The following is a 17,429-nucleotide window of genomic DNA, read 5'->3' on the forward strand; positions in this document are numbered from 1 at the left end:
TTATGTTACTCAATATATTTAACAACTGTTCAACATCACTTCATGCTTATGTGCCATTTGACAAGCCTTTTAATCTCTTTTGGCCTCAATGGAGACTTTGTTCCACTGGTTTGCCTCTGTCTCTTTTTCCATCTTCATCTATGAGAGAAAACAGAAGGGAGTTAGAATTGGGAAATCATAGAACCTTAGTATTCCAGAGAGTTTTGGGGATTTTTAAGTGAGTGGTCATCATATGGATGAATCTTCAGAGATTAAAATCAGTAAATATAATGGTTATCGTAAGTCAGGTTTTTTTGTTGTTTAAATGTACTTAAATGAATGATAGTGCAAGTGAATTGTTGTCATTTAGTTATTTCAGTCTTGCCCAACTCTTTGTAATCTCATTTGGGATTTTCTTGGCAAGATACTGAAGTGGTTTGCCATTTCCTTCTCCAAGGAGGATTTTATAGAAGAGCAAACTGAGGCAAACATGGTGAAATGACTTGTCCAGGAGTATCTGAGGTTGAATTTGAACTCAACAAGATGAGTCTTCATTTCTTCAGATCTGGCATTCTATTCACTGTTACACTTAGCTACCTTAAGCTAGAGTTAGATAAAAATCTACTGAATAAGAAGTACAGATTTTTGAAAGTATAGATTTTTTTTTAAAGTTAGATTTGGGTTTAAGAGTATTAGTTATTCAACTAATGGTATTTCTATTTTTTTGTTCCAAAGAGCTTGACACCTAGGACTGAAAATTTTCTGCTGAAGATAAGAGAACTCAGCCAAAATTATGGAATAATCAGTAAGATAAGGCACTGTATAAGGGCAAACGCTGAGGTTTCCCCCCCGCCCCCATCCTTCTATCTCTTTATCCCTAAGGAAGGTTTTGGTTGATCCATGTCTGAGAGAACTGTTTTTCTAAAAAAAAAAAAAAAAAAAAAAAAAAAAAAAAAAAAAAATCTTAAAAGAAACCACTTGAGACAGCTAGGTGGCATAGTGGATAGAGTACCAGCACTGAAGTCAGGAGGACCTGAGTTCAAATCTGCATACTTTCTAGCAGCGTGATCCTGGGCAAGTCACTTAATCCCAATTGCCTCAGCAAAAAAAAGAAAAAAGAAAGAAAAAAGAAAAAAAGAGAAAAAAGAAACCATTCATCCAACGAGGAGTGATAATATTAAAATAAATGAGTTTTGAAGAAAGATAAGTATTCAAAGAAGGAAGGAGAGGTATATTCCAGGAATTGTATATACTCAAATGAGTCAACAGATATGGGAAAGTCACACTCTGAGAACAGATTGGTTAGAATGTAGATTATATGAAAAAGGAGTAATGTGAAATAAAATTGGGAAGGACATTGAAGACAGATGGTTAAAAAACCTAAAATAGTTTGTATTTTATCCTAGAGGTAACAAAGACATTTTTTGAACAAGGAATGTGATGTCTGTCTTTAGAAGATAATGTTAACAGCTGTCTGAATAGATTGGAGAGAGGCGAGGCTGGAAAAAAATTAGTTTAATTAAGAGACTATTATCACAGTCCACATTGTCTTTAGAAAGTAATGTTGTATTTAATATATTGGACTACCTGCCATCTAGGGGAGGGGATAGGGTGAAGGAGGGGGAAATTTGGAACAAAAAGTTTTGCAAGGGCCAATGTTAAAAAATTACCCATGCATATGTTTTGTAAATAAAAAGATTTAATAAAAAAAGAAAAAAAAAAGAAAAAAATTAAGTAATGTTGGCAATTGCGTAGAGGATAAATTGGGGAAAAGAAGAGATTTGAAAAAATGACGATCAATTAAGAGGATTGCCACAATCCAAATTTTTCTTTAGGAGATAATGTTGGCAGCTGTCATGGAGGATTGATTAGAGATTCTGTGACTATAAACCAGAGTTACTGGAAAGATGGGGGAAAGAGACCTTATCATAATCTAGAAAGTTTGGAGGATTAGTTGTTGGTGCCAAGAAGATAAATTTCCTTCAAAAGATATTAACAATTTTGTAACTGTTTTACATTGTCACATTGCTTTCTAAAAAGATTATATTAATTTGTAGTTCCATTTATAATATAATAGTATGCTGGTTTTCCCATAGTTCTGCCAAGATTGAATTATCATTTTAAATTATCTTTGTCAAATGAATAGGTTTTTATTTGCATTTGTCTGATTAGAGGGTATAAACAATGTTATTTATAATTTGAATGTTTCTTTTTAAAGAAATCTTTTCATAGACACTATTTTGACTTCTATTATTCTCTGTAAAGTTATTTTCACAAGATAGATTGTTTCCCTTGATAGAATACAAGCTCTTTGAGGTCAGGGACTGAATCATTTTTGGTTTGTATTGCTCATGATTAGCATAGTAACTGAAACATAGTAGATGGTTCATAAATGCTTGTTGATTGATTTTGTGAAAAGGGGAATATATTTTTCCTTATTTCACTAATATTAACATACACACATATCTACCTTACATAAATAAAATCTTCCTTATTTCATACTATTAACTCTTAATTTTGGGAATTATCATTAAATCAATTGACTAAAATGCTGATCTTATGACTTGTTGAAATATTTAAGTGTCTCTGTTCTTGTCTACTATTCTCCATGAGTTCTCACTATCATGTTGATTTTTAAATGTCCATATTTTCTTTTTCAAAAGAATATTTAGTTAAATTGGATAGTAAATTTTGGATTCCAATCATATATTCAGTAATTTGAGGCATGCTACAATTCAGGTTCTATCATTTCTTATATTTGTAGAAATACTTCTGGTAATTAGATATGGTATATTTTATGTGTTTTTATAAATATGTGATGCTTTTCTACTCAATTGCTTATAGAATAATTCCTTTATTATTAAAGTCTTGAAGCATGACAATAAATATGTATGATTGATTAGAATATAGAATTCCATCCCTGCTGGTAATCTGTGAATTTTATTTGTAATTTGTTCCACATTTTCAATATTTCTGGGAAACTTTCTTCTATAAACAATCCATTAATTAATTAACATTTATTAAGCATTTAGTATGCACCAATTAGTGCTCTAAGTGCTGAGAATGTGAAGAAAGGCAAAAAAAAAAGTCTCTGCCTTCACTGAAAGGAGCTTACATTCTAATGTGAATAAGTAATTATATATAAGATACAGAGAAGATGAAAGGTCATATTTAGAAAGGAAGGAACTAGAAGAAGGCTCCAGTGGGACTGAATAAAGCCTCCTCCAGAAAAGGGGCATTTGAGCTGAATCTTGAAGAAAATTGGAAATTCTAAGAGGAGGAAATGAGGAAGAAGAGCATTGCAGAGGTAGAAACTAGCCAAGGCAAAGGCATGGAAATATAATGGGCAAATTATTTTCTTCATACTTCAAGAGGAAATTGATTTTTAATGTTTCTTTGTGAAATGTCCTTCATTTCACAGCTTTGGAGTCAGCTTTGGACTCTTCACTCAAAATCACCCACATATCTAATAAATTTACAAGTTTTTATTCTCTTCCACATCTGTCCTCATCTATTCACTATAATCACTTCCATTCAGGTCTTCATCACTCCTTGTCTAAACTGTTGCAACAGTCTTTTAATTGATTTTCCTGCATCTAGTTTGTCTCTTCTCTGATACATTTTTAACACAGCAGTGACACTGACATTTCTAATAATATTAAATCCTGAATTTTACTCAACATTAATCAAAAAGTATTAGAGAATGGGGTAGCTAGGTGGTGCATTGGATAGAGCTCCAGCCCTGAAGTCAGGAGGACCTGAGTTCAAATCTGATCTCAGGCACTTAACACGTCCTAGCTGTATGACCCTGGGCAAGTCACTTAACCCCAATTGCTTCAGCAAAAAAAAAAAAAAAAAAAGTTAGAGGTTGTCTATTATCTTTGGTATAAAACACAAACTCTTCTTTTTTTGTTTGGCAGTTAAAACCCTTAAAAGTCTAATTTCAATCTAACTCAAGTTTACTGCTATTATTCTCCCTACTGAAACCAACTTCTACTAACTACTATTCTCCCTGCTGAAACCAGCTTCTACTAGCTCCAGAGACTGTATTGTTAAAGTTTTAGTGAGAGCATTTATACCTCAGAAAGTAGCAAATACTATGATAGAGAAAATATTAAATAAATCAGATTAAATTTAAAAGTATATGTATAGATTCCTCCTCACCCAGAGAGTTGATTGTTAAACATTTGTCAATACATCCAGCTTGTATTTGACATTCTATCTCCTATGCCTGTATTGTTGCAAAGACTGTCCTCTATACCTGTTTGGCTTTTTTGTTTGTTTGTTTGTTTTTATTTATTTATCTATTTATTTTACTGAAGCAATTGGGGTTAAGTGACTTGCCTAGGAAGTGTTAAGTGTCTGAGGCCAGATTTGAACTCAAGTCCTCCTGACTTCAGAGCTGGTGCTCTATCCACTGCATCACCTAGTTGCCCCTGCCCTTGTCCCCTATACTCTTTCCCTTCATCTGTACCTCTTGGTAATGTTAGATCCCTTAAAGTTCTGGTCCAATGGCACCTTCTACAAGAAACTTTTTATTATTGCCCTCATTGTAACACTAGCTTCCTCCCAGAATTACTCCACGTTTTTTGTATATATATTTTATGTAAATAATAATGCATACTATGTAGCCCCAGCACAATGTAAGATCCTCAATGATAGGAATAGTTTGTTTGTTTTTTTTTTGTATTCTTATTGCTAAGCAGAAAGTAGGTACTTTTAAAATTTTTATTATAGTTTTTTATTTATAAGTTATATGCATGGGTAATTTTACAGCATTAACAGTTGCCAAACCTTTTGTTCCAATTTTTCCCCTCCTTCCCTGCCTTGCCCAGATAGCAGGCTGACCAGTACATGTTAAATATGTTAAAGTATAAATTAGATACAAAATAAGTATATATGTCCAAACAGTTATTTTGCTGTACAAAAAGAATTGGACTCTGAAATAGTGTATAATTAGCCTGTGAAGGAAATCAAAAATGCAGGTGGGCATGAATATAGGGATTGGGAATTCTATGTAATGGTTCTTAGTCATCTCCCAGAGTTCTTTTGCTGGGTATAGCTGGTTCAATTCATTACTGCTCCATTGGAACTGATTTGGTTCATCTCATTGCTGAGGATGGCCAGGTCCATCAGAATTGATCATCATGTAGTACTGTTGTTGAAATATATAATGATCTCCTGGTCCTACTCATTTCACTCAGCATCAGTTCATGTAAGTCTCTCCAGGCCTTTCTGAATCATCCTGTTGATCATTTCTTACAGAACAATAATATTCCATAATATTCATATACCACAATTTATTCAGTCATTCTCCAATAGATGGGCATCCACTCAGTTTCCAGTTTCTGGTCACTACAAATAGGGCTGCCACATTCTTGCACATACAGGTCTTTTTCCCTTCTTTAAAATCTCTTTGGGATATAAGCCCAGTAGTAGTAACACTGCTGGATCAAAGGGTATGCACAGTTTGATAACTTTTTAAGCGTAGTTCCAAATTGCTCTCCAGAATGGCTGGATGTATTCACAATTCCACCAACAATGTATCAGTGTTCCTGTTTTCTCACATCCCTTCCAACATTATCTTTCCCTGTCATTCTAGCCAGTCTGACAGGTGTGTAGTGGTATCCCAGAGTTGTCTTAATTTGCATTTTTCTGATAATAATGACTTGGAGCATCTTTTCATATGGCTAGAAATAGTCTCAATTTTTTCGTCTGAGAATTGTCTGTTCATATCCTTTGACCATTTATCAATTGGAGAATGGCTTGATTTCTTATAAATTAGAGTCAATTCTCTATATATTTTGGAAATGAGGCCTTTATCAGAACCTTTGACTGTAAAAATGTTTTCTCAGTTTGTTTTCACCCTTCTAATCTTGTCTGCATTAGTTTTGTTTGTACAAAACCTTTTCGATTTGATATAATCAAAATTTTCTATTTTGTGATCAATAATGATCTCTAGTTCTTCTTTGGTCATAAATTACTTCCTCTTCCACAGGTTTGAGAGGCAAACTATCCTATGTTCCTCTAATTTATTTATAATCTTATTCTTTATGCCTAGGTCATGAACCCATTTTGACCTTATCTTGGTATACGGTGTTAAGTGTGGGTCAATGCCTATTTTCTGCCATACTAGTTTCCAATTTTCCCAGCAATTTTTGTCAAACAGTGAGTTCTTATCCCAAAAGCTGGGGTCTTTGGGTTTGTCAAACACTGGAGTATTAAAGTTATTGACTGTTTTGTCCTTTGAACCTAACCTATTCCACTGATGAACTAGTCTATTTCTTAGGCAATACCAAATGGTTTTGATGACTGCTGCTTTATAATATAATTTTAGATCTGGTACAGCTAGGCCACCTTCATTTGACTTTTTTTTCATTAGTTCCCTTGAAATTCTTGAACTTTTGTTTTTCCATATGAACTTTGTTGTTATTTTTTCTAGGTCATTAAATAATTTTTTGGGAGTCTGATTGGTATAGCACCAAATAAATAGATTAGTTTAGGTAGTATTGTCATCACAAAGTAGGTACTTAATAAAGATATGTTGAAATATTAGAGTGTCTAGGTTCCCCGAAGTTTTTTTTCCCCAAATTAAGTAATTTTCTGCTTCTACTATCCCTTCTACTATTTTGTGAGTCTCTTAGATAATAGTATATTTCATTAAATCCATCTTCTTCTACATATTCTTCATAGGCATTTCTCAACCTTATCATCTTATCTTCAAGATTCTTTAGAAGCCGTTAGTTGTTTTTTTTAAATTTTACTTTGTCATAATTTTAGTTAATTTCTATATTAATTATGGTTTATTGTTTTGATTTAATTCTAGCTTTGTTTGATACTTCTGCTGGAATCATTATTACAGTACATTTTTCTTATAGCATTTTTGGGTTTGTTATAATTTGATAATACACGTGCATGTATGTGTATGCAGTGATTATGTTCTCCCTGATTTTAAAGTTTCTTTTGAAGAATTCTTATTCATGCTGTCTTTTTTTTTTATTAGTTTTTATTGCTGAGAAAAGTATGTTTTCTTTTAAAGTAGAAGTTGGAAAAGATAGACTTACTTAAATGTCACCTAACTGGTGTCCCAGAAACTCCTTTGCTACATTTTCATGATGGAGGTGAAATGATTTTTTAAAAAAATGATTTAAACTTTAAAAAAAGGAGTACCAGTTGTCTTGCCCATAAACTACTTTGCTTTGAAGTATGTTGGAGTAGGTCTATGGTTCTCTTTGGAAGTTGTGCTTTCCTTGGTTTCCCCAGGACTCTAATCATATAGCATTATAGATTTGGAGCTAGAAGAAGTCATCTACTGAAACGTTCTTATTCTATACATGATGAAACTGTGGCAATCCTAATTTTTTTTAACAGGACCTTCAGTCAGAATGAGATTAAAGGTGAAAAACAGAACTATCCCAGTATCACTGAATTTTAGAGTATGTTGAGGGGTGTAAGGTTTAAAAAAATTGGAAAGATAGCCCAGATTATTAAGGGCTTTGAATGCTAAATAATGAATTTTATAATTTATCCTAAAGTGATAGGGAGTGACTGGAAGTTATTAAGCAGGGGAGGGATTGGCTTAGACCTGTGCTTTAGGAAAATGACATTGATAGGTGAGTGGAAGATGAGCTGTAGTAGGGAGAGACTTGTGAATGGGAAATCAACTAGCAAATTATTGTGATAGTCCAAGTGTGAAGTAATAAGGACCTGCACTAAGGTGATGGCAATATCAGAGGAGAGAAAGGAATATATGTGAGAAATGTTACAAAGGTAAAATTGGCAGGCCTTAGTAACAGATTGAATGTGGCAGGTGTAAGAGGATGGGATGAGAAGGAATAAGGACTTGAGGATGACACCTGGGCAACTGGAGAGTTGTTAGTGCTCTTAACACTGTAATCTAAGTCTCAAAATCCATTGTATCCCTATCCCCAGTTTGCTATATGACAGACTTCAGGAAATTTGATTTGGGTGAGATCTAAGACTTCTTGGTTGAGCTGTTATTTCACCTGGAGTGAGAGAGCTCCTCTACTATGTAATTGTCTGATATATTCTCTTATGTATACCATTTCTGATTTTTGTTTTGCTAAATAAATATTTATCCAACACTACTATGTGTGTTCATTGTAGACCTAGAATTTGTTGGGGAGTTAAACCCTAATTATAAATTTTGGGTCCTTCTTTTCTGAATGACCAGTGATCAGAACTTTAGCATGACCCTGAAAACCATACTCCCTAGACTAACAATAGTTAAAGAAACAGGAATAATTCTAGCTTAGTAGCCCTTTTCTCTAAAGAGAGCAGAGTGATCCAACTCTACTGCATCCTCTTACTTCTTCTCTTGGTTGAAATTAGTCTTTCATGGAAGAAGGTAGGGAGAAGAAGAGATTAATAATGTCTATCTATCCCTTCAAAACACACAATGAAAATTCCAGGTGGTATGTTGGAGGTAGCTTTGCTACTGCAGTAATAGGAAAATTTGGAAGGAGGGGAGGATTTTTGTGGGAGAAAATAATAGGTTCAGTTTTAGGCATATTAAGTTTTAACTTTCTGCAAGCCATCCAAACCTAAATATTCAATAGACTTTTGAGAATGTAAGAATGGAGCTTTTAGAGAAGTTATTTATTTGAGACTCCTCAGCATAGAAATGATAATCGATTCCATGGGAGCTGATGAGATCACCAAATGAAATAATATAACCCTATGGGACACTCAGCAATAATAACTTTGTATAAAGTAGTTTTGACAGAAAAATGAGATTGAAGCCGAACTCTAGTGAGTTAAGAAAACTTTAAGAGGAATGCAACTGAAAGTACCAATTACAGACAACTTTCTCAAGATGTTTAGCCACAAAAGGGAGGAGAGCTATTTGACAGTAGCAGAGATGAACAGAATAAGTGAAGAGGGTTTTTTGATTATTGTCATGATGGCTTTTTTCCTTAGGATGGAAGAGACAGGAGCATATTTGTAGGCAATAAAGAAACAGCTAATAAGCAGGACGAAATTGAAGATAAGTAAGAGAGGGGCAGCTAGGTGGCAGCTAGGTGGCACAGTGGATAGAGTACCAGCCCTGAAGTCAGGAGCACTACTCAAATCTGACCTCAGATACTTAACACTCCTTAGCTATGTGATCCTGGACAAGTCACTTAATCCCAATTGCCTCAACAAAATTAATTAATTATTTTTTTAAAAAAGAAGATGAGTAAGGATGATAGAGAAGATACTGAGATAGACACTAGGATAGGAAGATAGATCACTTGTGTATGTGTAAGGTTTTGCTTTAGTGAGAGAAGGTCAACTTCTTCATATGAGTCAGTGGCAAAAGGCAAAATAAGGAGGAGGGTAGAAAAAGGACTTTTTTGCAAATGGCTTAATTTTCCCTGTAAAAATATAAGGCACAGCTCTCAGCTGAGAGTGTGTCAGAGGAGGGGGTTTGTAAGATTTGAGATTCTATAACAAATTTATAGTGGAACCAGTCAACATGGTTTCAGGATTTTCTCCAACTTCTTTCAGTAGCACATATAGGAGTGAAGGCAATAGATTGTAAAAATGACTCAAAGCTGAGGCATGGCAGAGCAAGATCACTAAAAAAATAAGGGGACAAGGAACTTGAGCAGAGGACAGTGTAGAACAGTAGTTCTTAAAGTGTAGTCCAGAGAATCCTGAGGATCTCTCAAACCCTTTCAGAGGGGCTACAAATTCAAAATTAACTTTTATTTCTAATGATAAATATCTATAAATATAACCCAAATAAACAAAAACTCAGTAATTTTTAATAGTATAAAGATACTGAGAACAAAAGTTTGAGAACCACTGGTCTAGGAATCAAGAAAGGGAAAGGAAGAGAATGTAGCTAGTTTAGGGATGATAATCTGGGAGAGAATTGAGAGATTAGAGGGGCTGTGAAGGAAAAACAGGGTTGGGGTCGTAAGGCAGAGAGAAAGGTGGAAGGATAATATACTGTGATCAAATAAGGGAACAACCAAGTTCATGAGCGTGGAAGTAGAGCATTTGTGGGTGATGGCAAGATCAAAGATATAATTATCATTGTATGTGGCTAAGGTGGGGCAGAGGAGTAGGTCATGTGGCAATAAATTGAGGAACTAACTGTGAGGTTGAGGTGTTTAAATGAATATCAGCAATTATATTTAAGTCCACTAATTTAAGAGTAAGATTTGGGTAAAAGAGAAATTCGAGACAAACACTCCAGAAAGTATCCAGAAGGTCAGTAGGTAACAGCTATGAGAATTTTGATTAGATGGTAGATAAAGTAGATATGGCTTGAAGCTTCAGAAGTTTCAGAATCTCTTTCACATCAAAATGCCCAAAAAGATATTGCCAAGTTTCATTTTTCACTTGAGCATTCTATCATCTCTTAATAGAGCAACCTGTTCTTACCTAAGCATGGCTGCTCTCTTCTTGTTACACTTTGATCTCTTCTGGATCCTGTAGCGAAAGGGTCCAAGTCACAGAATCACAGGGGTGAAAAGGACATTAGAGACCATCTAGAGCAGCCTGTACCTGGCTAAGAATCCCCTGTCCAACAAATCAAAGAGTGGCTATTCTCCTTTTATTGGAAAGACCTATGACCTCCAAAAAGAGCACATTCTACTTTTGAATATCTAATTGCTGGCAAGTTTTTTCTTATTTCAAGTCAAAATCTGCCTCCTAACTTAAAACCTTTGTTTCTTGTTCTGCTCTCTGGGGCCAACCCCAGAAAATCCAATTCCTCTTCTCCACAATAACCTTTCAGATATTCAGTCAATTATCTTATTGCCCCCAAGTCTTCTTTCCTCCAGGTTATATCTCCAGACTAATCAATTTGTACAAAGTAAAGGACTTATGTTCAAATTCTGCCTGTAATATTTACTAGCTGTGTAACCATGGGCAAGACACTTTCAATCTCAGTACCTTAATTCATAAAATATAGTTAATATTTGTAGTATCTGAAATACTGAAGGTTTCCTCTCCCAAATTTATTTTCACATATGTGTGTATGTATTTTTGACTAGGTAAAAAAGGTCATCGTGTGCCTCATTTCCTACCTAACTTTAATGACTGATAAGGCATTGCTTCAGTGAACCTGAGACTTGTTAGAGATCTTAGTTTAAAAAGGCCAAGATCCCCTACTTCATCCAGTGCCATCTCCAATCATCCTGATCTGTATCTGACCACTGGACCCAGATAGTTCTGGAGGGGAAAGTGAGGCAGGTAACTTCACACAACCTTTCCTCACTTAAATCCAATTCACTTGCATGTCATAACATCACCTCCCTGATGTCATGGTCCTCTTCAAGAACAAAGGACAAATAAGATTTACCTGCTTCACAGTGTTCTTATGAGCGTCCACCAAGATAATGCACGTAAAATACATTGCAAATCTTTGAAGGGCAATATGGCTCAATTCTTTAATTATCCTTAGCGATATCATTTTAGAATTATCTCAAGGTTCTCCACCATTCTTGTTACCTTTCTCCTCCAACATATCTGCCTAAAATATGTTACTCAGAATTGAATTGTTTAGGGTGGAGAGAACCAATGTTCCACATTCAGGGTATTATACCTCAATGCAATCCTTACATTGCATTACTTTTTTCAATTGTCATATCACACTATTGATGCATACCTAGTCATTCTTTTCTATTTTATGCTAATGTACCTGGCTGAGCATCTGAAGACACAGGTAACAAATACTATTAGCTCTCATTCTACTGGTTCCTTCATATGTTAAACATGTGGCAACTTATGCTCTGGTATCTGTCCCTCCCAGTCCTGGCATCCTGGACTTGAAAGGGATCTTGAGAAGGAATTTTGTCTAACATTTACCTTCTTTCAATCAGATCTTTACCAACTACAATAAAGCTAAAACATGTTTGAGTTGACTTCTTGCCTAAATCAATGTTTCCTAACATCAAGGAAATGTGCCATGATGGCACATATTTGCCAGTCTATAAAAATATTTTCTACTAAAGGATCTTAATTTAAAAGTTATTGATAGGAGCAGCTAGATGGTGTAATGGATAGAACACCAGCTCTGGAGTCAGGAGGACCTGAGTTCAAATTTGACCTCAGACACTTAACATTTCCTATCTCTGTGATCCTGTCAAGTAACTTAATCCTTATTGCCTCACCAAAAAAAAAAAAAAAAAAAAAAAAAAAAAGTTATTGATACCTTTTGGTTTTTTGTTCCTCCAAAGCCTACCTAGCAAGTTCTCCTATGAAAGGAGAAAGAGAAAGAGAGAGACAGAGATAGGGTGGGGGAGGAGAAAGCAGTTTTAAAAAATTAATATATTAATTGAGTCTAACTCTATCTGTAATGTTTCATAAACATAGTTCTTTTTACTTCTACAGCAAAGGAAGATGGTTTCTTCCACTTTTATCCAGTGTTTTCACTTTTTTCTATTTACATTATAATAATTATATGTGCATTATTTTCTGTTTGGCTTACTTCACTTCTTATTTCTTCATACATCTTTCCCATGCTCCCTTGAGTTTTTCATATGCATCATTCTTACATCATGGACACATTCCATTATATATAGTCACCACAACTTATTTGGTCATTCTCTAATTAATTTACTTAGTTCCCAGTTCTTTGCTACCACAAAAAAGCAGTACAATGAATGTACTAATTTATATGAAAGATTTCTATCTGTCTTTGACTTCCTAAAGTAAAGGTGTTGATAATGGGATCTCTGGGTCAAGAAGATTGGACATTTTGGTTATTTTAAAGCATAATTCCAAATTGTTTTCCAGGATGGTCGGACCAGTTCACAGCTCTAACAGCATGTTGGTGTGCCTGTCTTTCTACAGCCCCTCTAATATCAACTATTCCTATCTCTTGACAATTTCATAATCAGTTGATGGCTGTGAATTGAGATAAGAGGGTTGTCTTGATTTTCAACTCTCTTATTCTTAGTGATTTAGAGCTCAGCTTTTAAAACTATGGTTCACAACCTCATCTAGGGTGTCATAACTTAATATGGGAGTCACAAAATTATGATTTATTATTAATAAATGTTTGATTTATATACCAATTTTATAAACTTATATACCTGAGATCACATAAAAATTTCTTGGACAAAAAGGGCTTGCAAATGGGAAAACTTTAAGAAACTCTGACCTAGAGCATTCCTTCACATGGGTGTTAATAGTTTGCAAATCTTTTGAGAACTATTTGTCCTTTAACTATGGATCTACTGCCATCTTCCTTACTTTTTTGTTTGTTTTCAAAGACTAGGTCTTCCTATCTTGCCCAAGATGGAATTATAGGAAATTATCCTGTACTTCCTAAAGAGCTCTGACTGGCTCTTGTTTTCCATATGGTCAGTTTCTCTCTCCTTGGTACCTAGTCCCTCTCTCATTCTTTCTGCATTCCTCTAGGGATTCATTATAATAATGCTGAACCTAGTGCAGATATTATCAGTGTAGCCCGCTGTAGCTCAGAACTCTTTAAGTTCAAATAATCAGCCAGCCTCAACCTTCCTGTAAGCAGAGATTATAGCTTTGGGCTTACGTTCTAGGCTTTCCCTCCCTCAAAAATAAAAATAAAATCCCCAACTATCCTGATTCATCCTTTGTATCTTCCACCTCTGGTTCCCTATTTTGCAAATTTCCTGTCCTCTGCTTTCTGACTTAGTACCAGGGATATGAAAGGCTGAGCAGGTCTGCAGAAGAATCTAATTTGATTCATTGGTTGAGATCTGAAATATTTTACTAATCTCCAATATAGCTTGAATTGGGAAGCATTGATATAAAAAATCCAATATTTCTTTGTAATTCAGCCTCATATCAGGTTGCACAGTTTGGCTTTTAAGTGGTTCCATCACCTTTCAGTAGAACATGGTGCCCAGAAATGAGGAAAACTGGTTGATTTGTTAGTGTCCTCTAGATGTCACTAGTCTAACGTGGAAAGTCTGACAAAAATAATTATAAGGAATCTTGGATTGGGTTGAGGGCTGTTTCAAGTAAATTTTCATTAAAAGGAGAAAGGAAGGTAGATTGCCCATAGTTCAAGAGTCTTTGCTATTATGTGTTGTTTACAAATTGTCAGGGACTCACTTTCTTATATACTGAGTTTCCATTGCCTTTACCTACTTAATATCTGTGACAAGTCATTTTACACTCCCTGAACCTCAGTTTCCTCAACTATAAAATAAAGGGATTAGATTAGATGGCTTCTGAGATTTTTTTCAGCTCTATGTCTATTCCATCAACACGTCTGGTCAGCCAGGTCTTTGAAAGTACCTTCAACACAATTCTACCAAATAATATATAGGAACAAATTGTCTGTGCCATACAAGGGCTCCCACAGACAATTTGTTCCTATATATTATTTATGGTATTATTTGCCTGCAATTCCAGTCAGTTGTTTAATGCTTTGAGGTGAAGGGAAGCACAACACCAGATGGAGCAAATGTTATAGATTCTTCCTTACAGTGCATCTAAAATCTTCATGCTCAAACCAACTTTCATTTCATTCTTTGGTAGATAATGAGAATAATTCTTCCAGTTGGTTCAATGCCATCATAGGTATCAGATTCATTAAAATACTCCTTAGCCAACTTTCTTCATTGTTTATAATCATATTTGTGTGGTGCCTCCTTAAGGCTTATAAAGGGATTTCAGTGACAATTCAGTGAGTTGAATTGTACAAGTTTTATTTTCTTCATTTTCCAGATAGAAAAACTAAGTGAGGTTCTGAGAAGGAAAATGACCTAGTCAATGTTATATTGTTAATTAGCAGCAGAACCAGGATTATAATACAAATCCTCACATTCCAATGCTGATACTTTCTCCTTCTGAAAAGATGAACTTAGTTTATTTAATTCTTCCAGAGAAATCAGATTGTGAAAATCAATTTTTCACATTATTTAGTCATCTATAATTCAATTTAAAAAACAATTGAACTATGTGCAAGGCATTGTGCTAGTGCTAGAGATATAAAGCCAAAAGTAGTTGAAGAAATTTCCTTTCTTTTGGAAAGATATAAGTCTAAATAAGTACAAAGTAATTAGAGATGGTACAAATAATATGGGGAATGGAGAGGGACTAGGAAACTGAATCTTGAAGGGAGCTAAGAGTTGTAGAAGGCTGGAAAGATGCAGAGGGCTGGAACTTTGAAAAGGCAAATCTTTTCATATCCTCTTTATCTAAAGGGATAGAATAGAAACAATTCTTACTGTCTATAACCCAAAGAGGCCATTCTCTAGGCAATTGAATAGGAGGTGGAAGTCCAGGCTGAAGAGATCCATAGTTTCCATCTGTTCATTTACTTTTCTTAAATCAGTTAACATCCTCCATTTTCCAGATTTCTTTTCTTTTCTTTCTTTCTTTCTTTTCTTTTCTTTTCTTTTTTTTTTTTTTTTTTTTTTTACAACAAATACAAGGGAATTCCAGAGAGACTTGTCAATGCTTTCAATGTGGTAAAGTAGGGCATTTGAAAGCTCAATGTTGGCATCAAGACAAAGTGAGAAAACAGGGTTGGAGAACAAGACCCCAAACCCCATGTCCAAAATGCATCAGAGGCTTCCATTGGGCCTCAGAATGTAGATTTTTTCAGAGAAATGGGAAGTGGGGCTCAGCTCCAGGGCCCCAGGTAAAGAAAAACAAACAAACAAAAAAACAACACTTGGGGCATGATGGCAACCCATGCTACACCTAGAGAGTCTTTATAAATTCAATACCCCAACATGATTATTCAGCCAAGAAGCAATCTGATGAGAGAAAGGGATTATAATTGGGAAGAATAGAGTTGTATGCAGCTGGGAGTATAGATACATCACCTGAAGAGGTGAAATCTGTCCCTGTCTGGCCTATGGATCTTTTGCCTCCAGGCACAGTAGACTTGACCATTTCACCTTCTGAGAGTGCTTACAAAACAGTGTTCATCCATACATTGATGTGGGAAATGGGAATATGTAGATAATATCCCAGTCACTAATACAGGTAGATAATGTGTGACTTATCAACCAGGAGTAGTAGCATCAGATTTAATGATACAGACTCCTAATAAGCAATCTGGTGATAGTTGCCCAGATTTTGACTTCTAACAACAGAATCTATGCTCATTATCTATGAAAATGGCATACCATTGGAAGGGTTGGTAGACACAGGTGCAGATTATGCAGTAATTAGAGATGCCAACTGGCCCAGTCACTGGCCAAAGATTAAGGCAGACACCTACATGTCTGGTGTAGGGGGATCAATAGCAGCTGAAGTTAGTGCTACCCCTTTTAGAGGGATATTTGAAGGTGAAACGGGGTTTTTACCCCTTTTATAGTTGAAAAAATCCCCATCAATCTGTGGGAAAGAGACATTTTACAACAGTTAGGATTACAAATGAACACTTTGGCTTTTTAGGCAGGGCTGCTGTTGAAGGACTCTCTCCTGTTCCTATTCAATGGAAAACTGATACACCAGTGTGGACAGAACAGTGGCCCTTAGCCAAAGATAAAATTCAGGCCTTATTAGATATTGTACAGGAGCAATTTGACCAAGGACACTTACAACCTTCTCTAAGTCCTTGGAATTCCCCTGTATTTGGTGTAAGAAAGAAATCTGGAAAGTGGAGGATATTGACTGATTTAAGTTTTTAAAAGTAAACGAACAGATGGAAACCATGGGAACTCTTCAGATTGGGCTTCCGTCTCCTACTCAATTGCCTAGAGAATGGCCTCTTTGAGTTATATTCATTAAGGATTGTTTCTATTCTATCTCTCTAGATAAGGAGGAGGTGTATGTGTAGTTACACTCTCCTTCTAGGACTTATGGAAATCTTTTACAATAACATGTTGATTCATATTGTTATATCACTACTTCCACGTGTAATTCATGTTTGTTACACTACATTGAGCCTGCACTGGCTGTGGGGAGAGTTCATCACTAATAGCCTGTGTTATTTGCTATGTGCTTGTGCAATACCTCCCATGCTGATTGATTTAGGCATACCTGTTTCAAATAAGACCCTTCAGCCCAGAGGAAACCTGCTAACAATATCTGGTTTGACTCCCCACTTCCCTTTGGTGATTTTCATCTCTCTTCTTGAGAAGTCAGGGAGGGCATGATCACCTCCTTTTTAGTGTTTTCACCTCCCTTCCGGAGAAGTCAGGGAGGACATGACCACCTGTATTCTAATACAAAAGAAAGTGGGAGATGTAGAGGGCTGGAAGGATGGCTCCAAGGATACAAACCTAGCAGACTGGGAGGATTGTAATGCCATCAACAGCAATAAAGAGTAAGTTTGGAAGAAGAGTACATTTATCCAAATAAAATAAAATGTAACAAAGATAAAATCATGTTCTATTTGGGCTATGTAGAGTTGGAGATGTTTAGCAGGTAGGTGGTGATGCAGGATTGGAGTATAAGAGAAAGGGGCAGCCAGATGGTAAAATGGATGATGTACTGGGATGGGAACAAGGAAGATTCATCTTCCTGAGTTCAAATCTGGCATA

This window comes from Sarcophilus harrisii, chromosome 1 (genome assembly GCF_902635505.1).
Source record: "Sarcophilus harrisii chromosome 1, mSarHar1.11, whole genome shotgun sequence".
Classification (NCBI taxonomy): domain Eukaryota; kingdom Metazoa; phylum Chordata; class Mammalia; order Dasyuromorphia; family Dasyuridae; genus Sarcophilus; species Sarcophilus harrisii.